The sequence below is a fragment of the Ceratotherium simum genome, chromosome 15, assembly GCF_057802395.1.
Source record: "Ceratotherium simum simum isolate JZ-2026a chromosome 15, ASM5780239v1, whole genome shotgun sequence".
In the NCBI taxonomy this organism is placed as follows: domain Eukaryota; kingdom Metazoa; phylum Chordata; class Mammalia; order Perissodactyla; family Rhinocerotidae; genus Ceratotherium; species Ceratotherium simum.
Genome location: NC_141914.1, coordinates 27,924,922 through 27,940,818, shown reverse-complemented (window position 1 = coordinate 27,940,818; position 15,897 = coordinate 27,924,922). Strand labels below are relative to the sequence as shown.

At 45.0% G+C, this 15,897-nt stretch overlaps 1 pseudogene; it reads right to left on the bottom strand.

Moving 5' to 3' along the window:
* Positions 1-897: 897 nt before the first annotated feature.
* LOC101388737 (palmitoyltransferase ZDHHC19-like) lies at positions 898-7,004 on the bottom strand (annotated as a pseudogene).
* Between the last annotated feature and the right edge of the window lie 8,893 nt (positions 7,005-15,897).

Genomic DNA, 15,897 nt, shown 5'->3' with positions numbered 1-15,897 from the left:
GGGTCTTTGTCTCAGCCCCCAGAGTCCAGCTCATCCCTCCACTCCCTTGATCCCAACACACAGTGCAGCAGGGCAGCTGTAGGAGGCAGGCAAAGGAATCCGCCTCCCAAAATTTAAACCACTGGACTAGTCTCAGTTGTCACCAATAGCTAAGGAAACTGAGAGCTAGAAAAGGTAAGTGACTGGCCCAATGCCAACCAGCAAGTGAGTGGTGTGGTCTTTTCCCTTTGTGTCTCCAGGGACCCCTGGTGTATTCTGGAGGCCTGTGACTCTACTTCCAACACTCCTCAGGGCTATAATCCCCCGCCCTCGAGCTCTGTGTGCTCCTGCTTCAGGGCCAGCCCTCAATGGGGTAGGCTTTCCCTAATCTGCACATGCCCTTTCCCAGTACAAAGGGCACCCGCGCTTGCATACACACACACACACACACACATGCAAGCACAGAGAGACACCTCATCTCCTGGAGGGCTGAAGCCTCACCACTCCGCTGGGGACTCTGCCCTGGTTGGTAGAGACCCAGAGGTGGGCTCGAGACTGGGCGTGGAGGGGCATTTCGGGATGTGCAGGATCTGCATGGGCACCCAGTCAGGCCTCCACTCTCTGTAGCCTGACCTGGGGATCAACACACCAGATGGAAGGGGTCGTGGCCACCCTCGCCTTTTTCCCCTCAATTGTGGAACACAAGGCCAAGGGCCCGTCCCTGCAGAGAGCTGGGGCCTGTCTCATCCAGGCTGCAATGCCCTCTACCCCTTTTCTTGGGGCATGAGCCAACAGAGGCAAGGAAGGGGAGGCTCCCACAAGGCCCTGGGGAAAACCCCAAGACGATAGGAAGAGTGAGCGGAAGGGCCTGGGAGCTCTGCTAAGGGGCCAGGCGAGATGACCCAGCTTCACCCCACCCCACCAGCCCCAGGGCCACCACTCAGGCCTCTGGTTTGCAAACTCACTTGGGTCCCAGCGCTGCACAAAGTGTCCAATACCAGTTTTTGGCACAGCCAAGGTCGAAAGGGTTGTGTCCATGTCGGTATTGGTACTGGAGGGGGCGAGGGTGGGAAGAGGAGCTCAGATCCAGCAGGACTGGGCAGGCCGCCCCCACTGCCCTCCCTGAGCCGGTCAGCTCAGCCCAGGGCTGCAGCCAGACTCCAAGGGCGGGGAAGCCGCAAGGGTCAGCCAAGGCCTCCCCCAACCCACTTCCGAGGAGCTCTCTCCACGCGACCCCTGGCCCCGCACCCCCAACTCCTGCCATCTCGGGGATCCCTCCATCACCTGGCACCCCCATTGGCAGCATCTGCCCCCGTCTCTGCCTCCTTTGGCCACACACATCCTCCTGCTGCCTCCTTCCAAATATGCTTTCAGATCTGCCTTGCTCTATTAAGCTGCTCCAAAGACAGCTCCACACCCCGTTCCCCCCACTTCTCTGCTTTCCCCCCTCTCATTTTTTCTAAACTTGTGCCTTCACTGAATTTCACTATCTGGAAGGGCAGTGGTTTGGGGCCCAATCACATTCCCAACCAAACTCACATGGCCTTGGAAATCCGGGTTCAAAGTCCTGAGCACCCAGTGCTGTAAAGGTCAAGCCCAAAGGTCAACTTCACCCCTAGACACTCTTGACCCGGTTCTCCTCCCCCCTGCCCTCCACCCACCACCCCCTCCCATCCTCCTCCCCAGCACACGCCGACTCTCACCCCGACTTCAAGACTCCTAGCTACAAAATGGTGGTGACGACCTCCGCCCACCACCAGCTCTCCTGTGTCCCATGCCCCTGTCACAAAGACATTGATCTTCAACACTGTTCTCCATCAAAATGAACCAGGACCCCACAGAGGGCAGTGGAGCCCTGGAGGAGGAACAGTCAAGATGGCTCCATAATGTCCCACTGTGGCCAAAACCAACACTAACCATTGTGAGATTTTGAGTTCTGCGTCCTTTAAAGTGTTTAAAGATTTAAGCGAAACTAGTGTTCTAATCAAAATTTTAATTAAATGCCTAAAAGAGTTTGATTAGGGTCAGCCCTAGTCGCCTAGTGGTTAAGTTCGGCTGCTCGGTTTTGGTGGCTTGGGTTAGGTTCCCGGGCGCAGACCTACACCACTCTGTTAACGGCCACACTGTGCTAGCGGTCCACAAACCACAAAATAGAGGAGGATACCATGGATGCTACCTCAGGGTGAATCTTCCTAGGGAAAAAAACAATTGTTTGACTAAATTGACAATCAAAATGTCAAATGTAAAGACATAAATTTTGGGCCAGCCCCGTGGCTTAGCAGTTAAGTGTGCACGCTCCACTACTGGAGGCCCGGGTTCAGGTTCCGGACACACACTGACGCACCGCTTCTCCAGCCATGCTGAGGCCGCATCCCACATACAGCAACTAGAAGGATGTGAAACTATGACATACAACTATCTACTGGGGCTTTGGGGAAAACAAAAGGAGGAGGATTGGCAATAGATGTTAGCTCAGAGCTGGTCTTCCTCAGCAGAAATAGGAAGATTAGCACAGATGTTAGCTCAGGGCTGATCTTCCTCACAAAAAAATAAATAAATAAATAAATAAATAAATAAATAAATTTTGATTCATGAGATCAACATGAAGTGTAGGAAAAGCTGATTCTAAAATTTACATGGAAAGTGAAAGGAACTATGATAGCCAAAAGAAATTTGAAAAAACACAACAACGTGGGAATCTCACATTCTGTGATTTCAAGACTTAATAGAAAGCTACCAATGAAGACAGTGTGGTACTGGCAAAAGAACAGGGAGTTCAGAAATACACACACCTACAGAGTCAATTGATCCTTGAGGAATGTGAAAAGGTAACTCAATGGAAAAAGGATTGTCTTTTCAACAAATGGTGTTGGAACAACCAACATGCAAAAAATAAATCTTGACCCACACCTTGCATCATATAAAAAAATTAACACAAAATGAGTCAGAGGCAAAAACAGAAAATCTAAAACTATAAAACTTCTAGAAGAAAACAGATGAGAAAATCTTGGTGACCTTGGGTTAGGCAAAGATTTCTTAATTACAACACCAAAAACACAATCCATAAAAGAAAAAAACTGCAAATTCACTTTATCAAAATTTAAAACTTCTCATCTTTGAAAGACACTCTGAAAAAATGTGATGACAAGCCACAGCCTGGGGGAAAATACTTGCAAATCATATATTTAAATCCAGAATAGAGAAAGAACTCTTTAAATTCAATACTAAGAAAACAACACAATACTTTTAACGGACAAAAGGTTGGAACTGACATTTAATCAAAGATATACAGGTGGCAAATGAGAACATGAAAAGATGCTCAACATCATTAGTCATTAAGAAGATGCAAATTCAAACCATAATGAGATACCAGTAAATGTTTATTAGACTAGGTAAATGGAAAAACAGAAACCAAGAAAAGCTGACAGTGCCAAATGTTAGTGAGGATGCAGAAGCAACTGGATTTCTCATATATTACTCATGGGAATGCAAGAGGGTACAACCATTTTGGAAGACGATTTGACAATTTCTTATCAAGTTAAACATTCAGTTACCTTATAACCCAGCAATGCCACTCTTAAAAAAAATGAAAACTTATGCTCACATGCCTGTACACGAATATTTACAGCCACTTTCTTTATGATCACCAAAAACCGGGAACAACCCAAATATCCTTCGATTGGCAAATGGATCAACAGGCTGTGGTACATCCATACGATGGAACAGTACACAGCAAGAAAAAGGAAGAAAGAACTCCTATCAGCAGCAACATGGAGGAATCTCAAATGCATTATGCTAAGTGCAAGACACCAGACTCAAAAACCTATGATTCCATTCACAAGAGACTCTGGAAAAGGAAAGACAAGAGGGATAGAAGACAAATCAGTGGTTGCCAGGGGCAGCAAGTATGGGGAGAAACCAACTACAAAAGTGGCTTCAGAGAATTTTGGAGGGTGATGGAACTGTTCTAAATCTTAATTATGGACATGGTTGCAGAACTGCATGCATTTGTCAAAACGCCTATAACTGGGCACTAAAAAAGGGTGAATTTTACTCCACGTTAAAAAAAAAAAATCACTCCTGTCCTGGCTCCCAGGTTTCCACCAAACCAAGACTAATGCTCCACCTGACTTTCTGGGCCTTTTCCATCTGGCCAGTCGCTAGCAGTCCACTTGATTTCCCATCCACTTTCTGCTCCAATTACAACTGTCTCCTCACCATCCTATCAACATTCCACAGACTTTCAGGCTTCACTGCCTTTTTGCAAGCTCTGCCCCTCACCTGCAATGCCCTCCCCTCTGCCTTCTGCCCCCCAAACGCTCTACAACCGCGGTCCTCTCTGAACTCTCCATTCCCTCTGAGTCTGCGCTGCACAGCACAGGGCAGGCTCCTCTCTCAGTGTTCCAGGGCGTCGGGCTGGAGTTTCCCTGACTTCAGGTTCCTTACCAACAGGAGCGCAGGATGTGGCCTTACTCACCTCCACGCCAAGCGCTCAAAATAATGCACGCGCGGCCTAGCACACAGTAGGCCCTCGACGCAGTGCACGCGGGAGGGAGAGGGACCCCGGAGCCCCAGAGGAGGTGAGATCTGAGCTGAATCTGTGTCTGAAGGGCTAACGAGGCACCTTCGAGGGAGGTCAGGCCATGAGGACCGGGGCGGGGTAGAAAGAGTGGCAAGTGTGGCGGTCCAGGAGGCGCAAGGTGACCGCCCAGAGCCCGCTGTCGTGGCGCCCCCGGGGACCCGCGTACCTTGTCCTCGTAGGAGCGCTGGGCGGCGCTCACCGACCTGGCCTTCATCACCAGAAGCACCAACAGAGGCACAGGGAGCCAGTGGCGGGTACCGCCACCATGATGCTGCCCACGAGCTAAGGAGCTGCGCCCCCAACGGTCCTCCTCGGCCCCGCCCCTCACCCCGACTCCGCCCCTAACGGACCCGCACACGACCAGCCAGTCCATCCTCTCCCCACCCTCCAACTCCTGGTAAACCTCACCCCACCCTGCCATCAAGACCCCCTGCACATCATTAGCCCCCTCCATCCAAGACCTGGCTAGATTCTCCACTCGCTGCACTGAACCCTAGCCACACTCATCTCCCCGACACTACCATCCTCAGCTGGTCCAGACTGGTCCTCCTCACCCTTTTCTCTCTAGCCCCGCCCACCATTCGCCCCGCCCCGGGACCCTGCCCCTCAGCTGTCCCCGCCCTCCCCACTGCTCCCCAAATAGGCCCGTAGCCTGGTGGATACGCAATGACCTTGTCCATGCAGAAGGGCCGGTGAGTCGTGCGAAGAAGGAAAACCACAGAGGTGACCAGCATGGCGCCCGAGTAGAGGCATAGGGATAGGACGAGCAGCATGAAGAAGCCCAAGTTGCAATGACGGATGCAGTTGTTGACGCACCTGCAGTGGTGGTCTAACTCCTGGGCAGAGGGGGAGGGGGCAGCGTTATGGACACCAGAGGAGGACACGTAAGGCTCCCCAGGCAGGGCCTGCAGCATAGATGTGGATGCTCCTGAGCATGTCAGCACCTGGGTCAGCAGAGGCCAGCCTCCCAGGCCAGGTGCAGGCAGGGAGGCAGTGAGCCGCATGAGTGACTAAGAATGGCTGGGAGTTACTGCCACCCTTGCCCTTAGCAGTCTTGGAAGTGGTTTCAGACCTGCTACTAGTCCCCTGTGCAAGTGGGCCTCCTGGTCCCGGCCAGGTGCTGAGCGGGTGGGGGTGTGGGCAGGAAGGTGGCAGATGAGAGGGGAGCTCACCTCCACACAAATGTTGCACCAGGGGCAGTGGTAGGTCTGCGGCGGGCGGTGGAAGCAGCACTGTGGGCACCACTGCAGGCGGAAGGCTATGTGGTTCACCCATATCCCACACACCGTCCTGGGGCTCTGTTCGTTGGAGCCTGGCATGGGAAGAGGATTGGGCAGCAGCAGGAGCCCTTCATCACTCTGCTGCTGCCAGGGTGAGGGCCGCCCCGCAGCATCACTGGGCTCAGGGAAGGGTTGGGAGAAGGTGGGCAGGGCTATCCTAGTCCCCAGTGAGCAGGCTGACCAAACTCAGAGAGGCTGGCTGTCCAAGGGAAGGTAGACTTCCAGCCAGAGGAGTTCTGTGAGAACGCAGGCCTTTGGAACAGTGATTGAAGTAAGGAGTGTGTGCAGTGGGAAGGAAGAAGACAGGAGTGGTTGCCAAGAGCTGGCTTCTCTCCCTGTCATGCCCGGCCCTCCCCTCCAGAGCAATTGGAAAGCCTCCAGAATGCTGTTGTTCCACATCTCTGTGGCTTGGGAAATGAAACACCAGAAGCAGGGCCCAAGCAAAGGGGATGTGGGGTGATGAGGTCTTGAGAACCAAGGAAGGGAGAGGGGAACAGCACTTCAGGAATCATCCCTGCAGGCACTAGACTTTAGGGTGATACCTCCTTCTCCCAGGGACCAAGAGCTCAACTTGATGCAAGATGCCAGGGTCTGAGAAGTTCAGGAAAATGAGACTGCTGAAGGTGAGGACGAACAGGGGGCCTGTGACAATGGGAAAGGCCCACTCCCCATTCTGGGCAAGCCGTCTGCAACTGAGACCAGAGCACAACTCAGCCCTGATATGGGGGGGCCAAAATCTCCCCAAGGGACTCAGTCCACCTAGTCAGGACTCCCAGACCTCAAAGCCTGCTCTAAATAGCCAGGGTAGTGACAGACCCAGAGAGGCTCCACCAAATGTCACCCAATACACCCGGCCACCAACAGCTCCCAAAGGCACCAAGACTCTATGCCTCTGTGCCTCTGCAGAGTCCGTTCCCTCTGCCTGGAATATCCTCCCTTCCCTGACGCCTCTTCTGCACTTTCCAAGTCCAGACTCTCATGATCTGTTTTCCTTTCTGTCTCTCTGTAAGAAACCTGCCGACTTGTGTGGGAGACTCATGGGAATGCGAAGAAGAGTCCACTGACAGCCACCAGCAGGACTCCAGTGAAGGCAGCAACAGGCTCGGGAGGAGCCAGGGAAGCGGAACCTGAGGCAGGGGATGGGGCTCCTTCATGAGGGGCATGCCATCCTCCCAGAGCCGCATGGCCGGACCTCTTGTGCCCACAGACTCCCTCCTCGATACTGCCTCTGAGAGCCCTATGTTCACAGCGATCGCTGAAGCCATAGTGAGCTCAGAAGCCACAGCCCAGGGTGGAAGGCAAGAAGTCCCAGCGTGGCATCACAGAGGATGAGGAGAATGTGGACTAGGGGCTCTGCAGCCTGTGACTGTCACTTCCCACAGCAACCACCCCACCCCCACCCGTGCTGGAGACTGAGAGGTCCTGCCCCTGTGAGGATGGCCTCCACACTACATGAGATTAGAGAAACACATGGGGAGAAGGACATGATTCCAATCTCCCTTTCAGGCAAAGTGCGAATAGAAGCAAACAGTGCTCATTGCTCATCTGTCTCCAGTTTTTCCTTTGAAGTATTCCGAAAGTATACTGTGGGGGAGGGGGCAGCAAAATAATTTCCCAGCTTTCCTCATTTCTAGACTTTTCATGAAACAGTTCTGGTCAATGAGATATAAGTGGATGTCTGTTCAGGGTTTCTAGAAAAGCTTTTGCCTTCCTGATAAAAGGGGGAAAGGACACAGTTGGCACAGCTCTGTTCCTTCTTCCTGTCTTGAACCTAGACGTGCTGGCCAGGGGGGCCCCTTGGACCCGTTAGCCAGCCCCTCAACAAGCTACACAGACAACATGTGAGGACCTTGTTGAGTCACTGCCCCAGCCTTGACTCCTTCCCCCTGAGCTGCGTATTATTTGAGAAAATAACCGGCCTCTCTCTTACCTGCAGCTGACAGTTGTCATTCGTTTTAGCCACTGAGCGTCTGAACCCTCTGTGTTTGGAAGATTCCCCCAGCTGGGACTCAGGGGCCACTAGTCAACCTCAGAGCTGCTACCACCAACCAACGGGGAGTCTTGGCAGAGAGACAGCCACGGCACACATTTTCAGAGCTCCTTCATGTTGAAGGGTAGTGGCATTTTGACGGTCACTTCAATTTGAACTGTGGTTGTATTACTATTGAATATGGATAAAATATGTAATTCCAAGGTTCCTACTTTGCTTTAAAAAAGGCTGATATTGAATGGGAGTAATTGAATTGGAGCTTTCTAACGAAATTACTTTGATTAAAAACAGAGAGCAATGGGCCGGCCCCGTGGCTTAGCGGTTAAGTCGCGCGCTCCGCTGCTGGCGGCCAGGGTTCAGATCCCGGGTGCACACCGACGCACCGCTTCTCTGGCCATGCTAAGGCCACGTCCCACATACAGCAACTAGAAGGATGTGCAGCTATGACATACAACTATCTACTGGGGCTTTGGGGGGGAAAAATATTAAAAACAGAGAGCAAAAGTCCCTCATCAACACACAATTACTGTTACTTTTTTTTTTTAAGCCAATTTTATTTATTTATTTATTTATTTTGAGGAAGATCGGCCCTGAGCTAACATCTGCCAATCCTCTTCTTTTTGCTGAGGAAGACTGGCCCTGTGCTAACATCCCTGCCCATCTTCCTTTACTTTATATGGGACACCGCCACAGCATGGCTTGCCAAGCAGTGCACGCCTGGGATCTGAACTGGCAAGCCCCGGGCCACCGCAGCGGAGCACGTGCACTTAACCGCTTGTGCCACCTGGCCTGCCCCAATTACTCTTACTTTTATTTTTTCTTGTCTACAGAAACATATTTTTTCTTCACTACATTCAAATTAAGAGGTTAAAAACCATGTAGTAAGAATGTTGTCTCCTACTTGGTGAGATTATATTTTAAATACTGAAGCTGAAACCTTTAGATATTTTCATTTGTTATACAACTGTATATATGTATGCACATTTAAACTATCTACATATTGAAATATACTAAAATTAATTTTTTAATGGTGTAGGTATAATAGACAGGAAGACCTGGTAGCTTGGAAGAGAAATGATCTTTGTAGAATAGTCTCTTTGCATCCCGATCCACTAAAAACTTATTATTTAGTTTCTGCCTATTCTAGCCATGGTAGACACTTATTATCTCACTTAACCTCAATGAGTAATCTTAATTATAAGCAAATTAATAGAATGTTAAAAGAGAATTAAGAGAATGATAGGAGATTCCTCACTTCTAAAAAAAACTGAAAAGGCTGAGTGCTTGTTATGTTACCTTCTGCATGCCATCTACAGGATTGTTAGTCTGATTAATGACACAGCCAACACAATGACCATTTCTTGTCCTCAGGCACCTCTACTCACATAGGACAATGACTCTTTGAGGTTACTAATTTCTGATACTGTGCCCCAAATTCAGAAGAATAAAATTGACCTTGTGTCTTGTTGGCTGCTAGGTAACACCAGAGGCTCGCTCCCCACCCACCCCCAGAACCCGTGACATGGCACTCTCAGGCAGCGAACGCTGTGAGAAACATCGAGTTGGAATTAACATGCTTCATATCTCCTTCATGTGCTCAACGATTTTGTAAGAGCTGCCCTATTGATTGGGACCACCTTGTGGGGTAAACTGATAAATTCAAAAGAAGATTGAAAATTGGTTTTGCGTGGGTAAAAGGTGTGGTCAGGGGGCTATGACCATGTTGAAAGGACTAGAGCTCTCACGCAGAGAGGACTAACTCTGCTCTCCGTCTCTTGTGACACTTGTGTGTGTGCATGTGTATGTGAATGTGCAGTTTGTTTACCTGTTTCAGGGGTTTTGTTCTAGGTTACTGGAGTTTGTTCAGAGGGAGCCCCAATTTGTTGAAAGGACTAACTCTTGGCTCCATCTGTTCTGACACTTGTGTGGACATGTGTGAATGCAGATAATGTGTGTGTGTGAGTGGTGCCATAATGGGAAACTCGGATTTGACTCCCAGTGGCAGCCCTCTGGGTCAGGTATTGCAAAACTGGGATGTTTTCAGTTATAAACCTATGAGAAAGAAAAAGATGAAACTTAAGCAAATTTGGGGTCTCAGCTTCCTCTCATGGTCTCACAGATGCTAATGAAAACAAGTTAACTGAAAAATAAAAACAAGCGGAGAGAAAAAACAAAGGGACTCTTCCCAGCAAGTTGGAAATTTTTAAAGGTGTTTTTTTTTTTTATTTTAAGGAAAACTAAGGTAAATAAGACAGTGGGGTAAATAAGACAAATATTAAAAGGGGGAAAAACAAAGAGGAATCAGAAAAGGAAAGAGTCACAGGTCTCATCGCAGCAGGATGGAAATCTTTAGCTAGTTATTAAAAAGAAAAATGGGGTAAATAAAACAGACATGAATGAGGTTAAAATAAAGGTTTTCATAAAACACTGCCTAAAGTTAGGTGGGCTGAAAGGACCCCCTACTGGCCCCTTAAAAGACCTCAGACAGGCCTCTTCTAGTCACCCGAGTTTGGAAAAAAAAATGTCTTTAAGCCAGAAAGCAGGAAATCACAATGAGAAATCTGACCAACAATTGTTGGGGGCAACAGTTAGGCTGCTAATCTTGATAAGATCATAAAGATTATAATGTTTGAGCTAATATTATAGGAAGAGGTCGTGTCATCTTCGCCTGGATGTTTTTTTGGAAACGGATGTTATATCCTGCTGGGAATGCTTTCCCTACACAATATTATAAGACAGAGACTTATTGATGGAACCCTAATGAAAGCTATGATGAGAGGTATAAAAATTGATAAAATTGAAATTAAATGTCATTGAAAAATTAGTATATTTAAATGGGCTTTATGTAAAATGATTATGTCTCTTTTGCCTGATGGTATTAGAGATTATGTTAAGGGGATAAATATTGTGTCTCGCTGGGGAACGTTTCCCCTGCCTGATATTGTAAGGCCATATAAATCCACCCTTCAGCCAATGTTACTTAAACATGCTAAAGGAGACCTTACTTTAAAATGGCCAAAAGGGGGCAACTTCAGTTTACCCAAACTGGTGTATTTACATATGCAATTGGAAAAAGCCAGCCACAAAGTTAAACAACCAATGGGAAGCCTATTTTAATCTTTTGAGGCTTCTAAATGAAAGCAGGAATAACTTCCTGCCTCTTTCAAAGAAAATAATTAAGTCATTAAACATGCCAGATTGGGGGATGCCAGGGGCCCTGCTAGGAAAGAAACCAAATCTCCTCTCTTGCTGAGCTTCCCCACTTCAACTCCCCCGAAATTCCTGAACTCAAGTTAAGGAAGTGGAAATATGTAAACTTTTGAGATATTTTAGAATGGTAATGGCCAGGTTGTGGAACCTCTGTTTCAAGTCCACCTTAAGAGTCACCCTTAAAAGACAAGATTCAAAAGATCTCATAATGGAATTCAGTCTTTGAGTAATATGCATAAGCTTCTAACTGCATAAGATTCTAAACAGCTATAAAAAGGATGCTTACAACAAAAAAGAATCTTAAGGAAAAATGTTTGGCCATCTGAGCAGGTCCATTTGCTAGGGAGTGATTTGGATCCAACTGTTCTTCTCAGTTTTGCACCTGAGACCTGGCTAAAGATTTAAAGATCTCTGTTTCCATCTATTGGCATGTAAGTCTCTCTGTATAAATTTGTCTGCCTACAGATGATATAACTTCTAAAGGATCTCTATTTAACTGGCTTAAAGTAAGTGCTTATTTAAATTATTTCTAAACATAATAGAAACTAACCCAAATGCCTTTCAAGTTAACATGATACAAAACGATCTTTGGTAAATAAAAGCTTATGTAACTTTGTAGGTTTGATTAAAATAAATATCAACATTGGATATGGTGCCAACATGTTATCCTTGTGACAAAATTTGTCAGCCAAAAATAATAACTTTGAATAATGGCTGATTTTGTCTGATGACTCATGAGGGTTTTGTAGACAATCTAAACATAATTATTACAAACAAGTAAACTAAATAGATGTGAAAAGGATAAAGGTTTTTGGGGGAACTTTTAACAATGATCACAGTATGGTGTACATACTTCAAACAACTTAAGATGATGGCTAACGGCTTAATGTCACACGAAATTTTTGTGAGTAACCTAAACATAATTATTGGGAACAAATAATTTAGATAGATACAAATGGGTAAGAGGTTTTGGGTGCAATAATTATGTTGTATGGCATATACGCCTGAAAAATAGCTTCCAAAATATTTTTTGGTAACTTAAAACTTAAGATTTTTGCTAAATTAAATTAATGGATAAAATCTGTTGAGCATCTAGATCATTTCCACATAAGAGAAAATATTAGAAATTGATTACTAAGCATAGATTTTTCCACCTTTGGTTTCTGTTTGCAGGGAAACTAAAAGATGCTTGAGTTGATTAATAAACGCATTTTGTGCACATTGAAAAATTTTACACGTGAAAGCACATATTTCTAGAAAGTCTGTATATAAGGAAAAGAAAATGTATCTTTTCAGTAAAGAAGGTATAATTCATAGAGATATTTTTGTTTATTTTGTTAAGAAAGAGAAATCTATCCTGAGGTACAAGGAAAGAAACAAACAAGGCATGGGACAAACTCTGAATGTAAAGTAAGCGACAGAAAGTTTGTGAAACTAAAACCCTGAGGAGTTTTGTGTATGGTCAAGTTGGCTGAGGTTGAAATGAATTTAATTAAGTAAATAGGTTTCAATATCAAAAGTAAGCTGGTGCAGAATTAGAATTTGGCTTTCTCTCTTAAAAAGATAATTCTCTTGAACTTTTGGTCTGCTCTTGATAAAGAGGTTATATAAACTTTTCCTTTACCTTTGAGTAAGTTTACCTAAAAGACAGAAGATCAATGTTCTGTTGAAATAATTTCCTATGTTCAAAAAACTGAGGTCTCTCTATTAAGGTCTTTTGACTGTTTTAACTCCCTGTTGCCTTTGCCTGATTCTGTTGTCACCTTGATTAAATGAATAACTAAACACTGTTTCCTGTGTGACCAAGTGTTTTAAACCTTTTTGATATTTTTGATGAACTTCCCCCCAAACTAAAGTTTTTCTTTTGACTGAAAAAGAAAACTTTGAGAATTTCCAATCAGTCCTGAGACTTCTCAAAGAATTTGTTCTCTCTTTCTATAAAGAGGAAGATATTATACTAACTAAACTTATTTGGTATGTTAAATTACATGGGAAGCATTATCAAATAAATGATAATAAGCCTTCCTAGGTTATATTGTGTGGGTAAATGTTATTAACATAAGTTTTTTTTTCCTAAAAATTACATCACATTCCAAAAATTCTGATGTGTCCTGGTTGTCAATCATAATGCTAGTCATTATCTCAAAGTGTTGTATGTTACAGAAATAGCCGAGTGTCTTTGCCAATTTGCCATTTTTGAATGTTTGGCCATTTGCAGGCAGTTGTTTTACTCTGATGTTTTTGCAAATATGTTTCATCTTCAGGGAGATTCATGGAAAGGACTCTGACACTTGCTCTAAAATACAGGTTTCTGATAAATTTTCAGATTACAAAACTGAGCTGGGTAAGAAATTACAAAAGTGTAACTGAAAAGGTAATGGCTTCATGAAAATGCTAACAGAAGATCAAATGTTGATATCATGGGACTGAATAAATTGATGAGGATTATTATAATTTTTAGGACTTTTTGTTTGAAACATTGCAGATATTTAATGTTATGTTTTTCCAGATTTAAGGAAACCTTTTTCTCTTGTCTCTTAAGCAAACTATGACTTATAGCAATTTGTAAGCAAAAGCAAAGCATTTCTCTTTTTCTCTCTTATCAGATCCCTCCAGCACTTAAAAACTCTTGATGAGTAAGTATTCTTGTTTTCATGGCAATATAGTTATTTGTATACGTTCAATAAGAATCGGTTTTCCTTATAGCAGGACACAATTAGAAACGGGTTATATTGCCAAGGATTTGACTGGAATGTCATACTGTCATATTTGAGAGAAACATACATAAACTCAGATATGACCATATAGCTTTGAGAAGCAAAGATTGGACTTTATGGAATAAAGCCACTTAAAAATATTGGCCTGGTGTCTTGCTTACAAGGTTCCCAGAAACCTTACCAGGCGAGTAAAGAAGGTCACCTCCCTGGCAGGTGCAGGAACCTTAGGATATTTGGGAGACCCTTAAGAGAAAAGAAGAATTCACCTAAATCTGTAGGCATCCCAGGCCATTCTGATGACAAGTCCTTGGCATGACTTTCCTGGCCTGGAGAGGACTTTCAAGTTCAATCTGAGATTCCTTATAAAAAGTTCCGGCAAAGCAGATTCAAAAGAGCCTATATGATCAATTGCTATTCTTGCTGTACTTATGTAAATAACTGCACAAAGTTTATTAAAACTAGAGTTAGTTTGCAAACCAATGAGTCTTAATTTGGCTATCTTTGGTAAAAATGAAGGTAAATTTAGAGAGCCAAATTATGTTTCAATAGAAACTATAATACACATTTGTGGAGGTTAGATTTTAGTTCTGTTAATTGTCTTTGAGGTTTTTGTTTTTCATTTGTAAACTGGACTGGACCCTGAATTCTTCTAGTTTCCTCAAATATCTCGTACAGATCTCCAAATTAATGTTTTCAATTTTTTCTTTCCTTTTCACTTCGAATCACTGAGAACTAAATACACGCTTTTTCCTGAAGCCCAGGAAACCAAAGCTGGAGAACTTGATAAAAACCTGAGAGAGCAGCATGATAGCACATGTTTGGACAATCTTCATGCCTGTTTCTGGGTAAGCCACTCAAAAGGTTTACCTGAAAACCTGATGACATCATCGGAGACATTTTAAACTGCAGGGGATGCTTCAATAATGACATCTAGAGATCTTCTTGACTAACCATCCCCTGGGCTCCTAAAATAGTCTATAATTTGCTCCAACCCCATAAACCTTGCTTTTCTTTTGTGTCTCTAAAAATGCTTCTCAGTAAATACCGGGTTACTTGCTTACACAATATAGGCCTATCTTTGGAAGACCCTTTCTATGTTCTAGAGATGATCCAAAAGCCCTGAAGGGAACACAAACCAAGTAACTAGACACTGTGAGATGTTTCTCTGCAGCATCTTTGTCATGGAGACTGGGTCCTATTGAAATCCGTGATTGTATGGGACCACGGGGAAAATGCCACAAGGAACAAGAGTCGTGCTGTAGAAGTACATCACAACTGGGATCTCCCAAACCTCAGCTGGCTTCATACTCTAGACACTGACTTCTCAGAATGGTCAAATGGACTCATGACAGACGGAAAGTTGTGCTGTGCACAAGACAGCCTCCTATAGATGAGTAATAAATGACTCCCAGGTTCTTACCATACTTGATGGACTATTAGACAGCAGACTACTTGGCTACATCAATTTACTCACCTTTACCAGGTGAGAAAAGAAGGTCACTTCCCTGGCAGGTGCAAGAACCTTAAGATATTTTGGGGACCTCAGCTTTCAACTGAGGTTCTAGGCAGTAACCTTGATTGGTTTACAGGCATCTTCTACTGGATTCCTCAAGGACTGAGGTCCATTATGGAGGGGATACTAAAATTTGGGCTATTTTGCCAGTCTGTGTGCTTACCTATGTCATTATAAATTGTGAACTTAAGGATTGTTCCGAAGCCATTGATCAGAGTACTAGAATATTAGTCATGCAAAGTGTATCTCACTCTCCCCACCTGGTACCCAAAACTATTTTAAAATGAAGGTAAAACGGTTTCATTCCTCTGATACTGATCTTTGCCCTTTCACAGCAGGAAGTAGCTAGAGAGGCCTTCACCCCCATTCCAGAACATTGAAGACTGATCATGAGAGGTGGGACTTGAAGTTGAGCGTGAAGAAGTTAAAAAATCTGCCCTAGAGCCAAAAGCTTTGAGATAAGCTTTGCTAACTGCAGCTGTGCATTTCAGCATAATCAGCTGTTGTCTAAAACTAACCAGGTCTTCCCATCTCTCCTTATTATATGAGTGAGCTGTCTTTCCCAGAAAGTCAAGGTCCAGACATCGAGATTCAGCCTCACAAGGCCAAATGCAGGCTGAAGCTGA